This window comes from Limulus polyphemus, unplaced genomic scaffold (genome assembly GCF_000517525.1).
Source record: "Limulus polyphemus unplaced genomic scaffold, Limulus_polyphemus-2.1.2 Scaffold430, whole genome shotgun sequence".
In the NCBI taxonomy this organism is placed as follows: Eukaryota; Metazoa; Arthropoda; class Merostomata; order Xiphosura; family Limulidae; genus Limulus; species Limulus polyphemus.
Genome location: NW_013666040.1, coordinates 405,337 through 410,033, shown reverse-complemented (window position 1 = coordinate 410,033; position 4,697 = coordinate 405,337).

Below are 4,697 nucleotides of genomic sequence, written 5' to 3'. Positions count from 1 at the left end.
TCCGGTCTCCTCTACTATTATATTTATATAGGTTCACCTTGTAACAATGACTGTTATTTTGTGAGGTTTAACTTAAGATCGTCAATAGCGAGGGTACATTATTGACGAAACAATGCATTGTTATCAATATAAGTAATATAGTTTGAACAATATAGTTAGTGAACTATTCTATAGATATATATTTAGTTCTGTTCTATGTAGGTAGCTCGTTGTTATCAGAAGTTAATAGTATTTAAAAGTCGATTTCAAAATAAGTCAAAATATTTAACTTTTTAAGAAGGAAAATATGATTTTTTTAGTTTGCATTACACCTGCTTGTTACGGGAGATTTAGAAAGCAGCTTGTGTTAATTTTTGTTTTCAATTCTATGCAAGTATGAGAAATCTCTAAGAAATGGTTCTTTGATTACATTGACGGTGTGATTACAAACTGTACTTCCTAAAATTCTGAGCTAATAATCCGGGTTCGAATCTGTTCAATACCACAAAATATTAACTACAATATGGGTGCAATATAAGTCACTCGTTTAGCGTAAATGGTGGGTTGTAGGGTGCTGCAGGCAGGTTACCTTCCTTCTGGTCACTAGCTCAAAATTAGGGACGGTTGTACATGGTCTTAGTAGCTTTGCCATAACTACCAAAATAAAAAAATAGGCTTAAACTTATTTAGTTTTGTTTTACCGAGTATACGAATGTAATATCATTTTACATAAAAAATCTCTAAAACGTACAAAAATCACACTTGGGCATATCAAATAGGCTGAAAAATAACTAAACAAAATATGAAAAAGTACAACTGAAACTATAGCCTCTGAATACTAAAAATTTGTTATAAAAACTAATTTGAAACCTTTATTTCTATGGTACAAAGAAAAATCTGTTTATGAGTTACCTTCACTGTTTTAATTTTATAAAGAGAAAATAGGGCGAGATTGTTCTTACGCGAGTCGTTAGATGGCAGTAAATGCGCTTATACTCTACTAAACCCTAAGCGTTCAGTCTGTCCTTTTTAAATTCGTTACAAAATTTGTTTTGTTTGTTTGTTTGTTTTGAATTTCGCGCAAAGCTACACGAGGGCTATCTGCGCTAGCCGTCCCTAATTTAGCAGTGTAAGACTAGAGGGAAGGCAGCTAGTCATCACCACCCACCGCCAACACTTGGGCTACTTTTTCACCAACGAATAGTGGGACTGACCGTCACATTACAATGCCCCCACGGCTGAAAGGGCGAGCATGTTTGGTGTAATGATGTTAATTGTGATCATTTACCGATTGTGATTTATCTTGAATTATATAATAATAAAAAGGATTTTGATGGAGAAGTTAATAATTGGAAGTTAAATTTTAAAAAATGTTCAACAAATTGCATCGTAGTTAATATTATGCACTCGTAGTAAAACTGATAATTAAAATAAAATTGTCATTCGATTGCTACAATAGTCATTTTAACAATATACGAGTAAATACGTTTTCCGACAGATGGCGCTCAATTTTGTTATTTCCGTTCAGAGATAATTATGACTTGTTTGTTTGTTTTTAAATTAAGCGCAAAACCATACAACGGGCTAAATGCGCTGCATTCACCACAGGTATAGAACCACGAATGTTAGTGTTATAAGCCGTTAAGAAACAAATTCTAATAATTAATACATCATCGAATTTTATTGTGCTGCACAGTTCTGTATTTATGGGGCTTTTTTCTTTTAAACTTGTTCGTTCAGAAGACGATAAAAAAAATTCTCACGAAAGTAACACCAGACGAAGGAAAATGTTTCGTGATCCATATAAAACAACATATCAACGTTTGTTTTACAATATAGGGGTTGAGACCACGGTATAACAGATTTAAAAAAGAAAGAGGGAATCTGTATATTTTAGAGCAAAGCTATCCGCTGTGTCATTACGGGGAATCGAACACCGGATTTTAACGTTGTAAATCTATAAACTTACCGCTGTACTACCGGGTGACCTTTTCCCCTCATTCCTTATTAAAAGAAACTACAATATTGCCCGAATCAACGTCCTCTCTCAATTTATCGCCCACCCCCGGTATTTTTATAAAGCTTATCTCGTATGACAGCAATACTAATCCAAAATGAAATCCACTTTTATTATTTATAAAACTTACCTCGTATGACAGCAATACTAATCCAACATGAAATCCACTTTTATTATTTATAAAGCTTACCTCGTATGACAGCAATACTAATCCAACATGAAATCCACTTTTATTATTTATAAAGCTTACCTCGTATGACAGCAATACCAATCCAACTTGAAATCCACTTTTATTATTTATAAAGCTTATACCGTATGACAGCAATACTAATCGAACATGAAATCCACTTTTTTTAGCGCAATTTTGACTTGAGAAAAAACAAAAACAAACAAACACACTTATTAGCACTGAAATCAACAAGTCACACGTGAAAAATAGAATTCAGAACTGCACAAATACTATAATTAGCACCCCCTCTTTGCAGTTTGCAACGCCCCGGGGGCCTAAATTAGAGGCAATACGGTATATCTTTTCTGCTCTGGTTAATTACCTAAACGATCAATACAGAAAAGTGTTATTAGAGCACTTGAATATTTGTGTTTTTGGCTATCACTCCCTAATTGTGAACTACTGACCCACTATCAACGCTAAGAGTTTGACTGTCACAATTATAACACGCTCACGGCTTAAAGTACAGGGAAAATGTTGTGATATCACATGGAGTGAAAGCCTGCTCGCAATCTCCGAAATCCAGAGTACCACAAGACCAACCCGCCGGGACCCCGGTACAGCACTAGGAGAAACTGAAAATTGGCTGAATATATATTTTGATCGCATATGTATGTAAATTTTATTCTATATTTAAAAAACAAAAAAAAAAAATCTAACACCTGAATCTATTGCAGCTCATCAACTTAATGTTGGTTTTACCACTTTTTTTTGTTCTTTGCGGATCATAAGCTTAATATTGGTTTTACCTTTTGTTGTTGTTCTTTGAGGATCATCAGCTTAATGTTGGTTTTACCTTTTGTTGTTGTTGTTGTTCTTTGTGGATCATAAGCTTAATGCTGGTTTTACCTTTTGTTGTTGTTGTTGTTCTTTGTGGATCATAAGCTTAATGCGGGTTTTACCTTTTGTTGTTGTTCTTCTTCTTTGCGGATCATCAGCTTAATGCTGGTTTTACCTTTTGTTGTTGTTCTTCTTCTTTGAGGATCATCAGCTTAATGTTGGTTTTACCTTTTGTTGTTGTTGTTGTTTTTTGAGGATCATCAGCTTAATGTCTGGTTTTACCTTTTGTTGTTGTTCTTCTTCTTTGAGGATCATCAGCTTAATGCTGGTTTTACCTTTTGTTGTTGTTCTTCTTCTTTGAGGATCATCAGCTTAATGTTGGTTTTACCTTTATTTCTGTTGTTGTTTCTTCTTTGTTTAAATTACACTTAAGTTTATTGAAGATATTATAAATTACAAACTTTCGTGTATAAGTATCTATATAAATCTAATAGTATTGTCCATGTAACTACTTCGTAGGGTGTAATGGATCTTCACCAAAATTGGTATGGAGGTTCAGTAGGTCCATGCGGGGGAAAATATAGATTTTCAGTTTTGCGTTTTTTACCACTACTTCGCCCCTGTCGATGGATCTTCACCAAATTTGGCATGAAGGTTTGTTTAGTCTATGCGGAGAAACACGCACATTTGCGGTTTCCCTTTTTGTGTTTTGCAGTTTTTATTGGCGTTTTTGAGTTTTTTACAATTACATATAAGTGAAGCAACTTTTCATGCCCTAAGATAACCTTTCATTAATCCTGAATTTACATAACTTCCGTCCAGGGGACGGGTACTATAGCTAGTTTTGAATATTTTCTCAACGTCACAAAAGTGCAGATACTGTTAAAATACCCTGAATATTTAGTTATTGTAAAAACGTTTTCAGAGCATGACAGTTAAAACAAAACGGCCCTCTTTAACCTTTTAGTATTTAGCTACGACAACCAACACTTAAGGCCTGACGCGGCCTGGTGGTTAAAGCACTCGACTAGCAATCTGTGGGTCGCAAGCTCGAACCCCGTTCCCGAACAGGATCACAATTTCAACCGTGGGAGCGCTATAAGGTGACGGTCAATCCCACTTTTAATTGGTAAAAGAGTAGCCCAAGAATTGACGGTGGGTGTTCTTTGACTACCTATTTACCACTTCTGTATTAGGAATAGCTAACGCAAATAACCCTTGAGTAGATTTGCGTGAAAGTCGACAAAGAAACAGAAAGAGTCATCAGTTTTGTTTTTTAAACGGTAAGTCTTCCTTACTTGTTTGTTACAGGAAATTAAACCATTCTACAAAACTAATGTTATTTGTGTTGTTTTTAGTGTATAATAATAAAGAAAACCCAGATATGTTTAACATATAGTTCTTTAGCAAATTAATCATCAGTTATTCGTTCATTACTATACATGACTGAATGTTTTCTGTAAAAAAAAGAGTATAATAGCACCTTGTTTAAAATATATTATCAATCTTATTATCGTGTAAACTCACAGAAACCGTCGACCTGAATTATATTTAACCTGTATAAGGCGTTATGTAACATAGTAATTTATATTTTATAAATGACAAATATGAATAGCGTTTCCACAAAGCATTTGTATGTTACATGCTCAGCCAACGTGCCGAGATCTGGAATCTAACGAAAGGCATCTACGG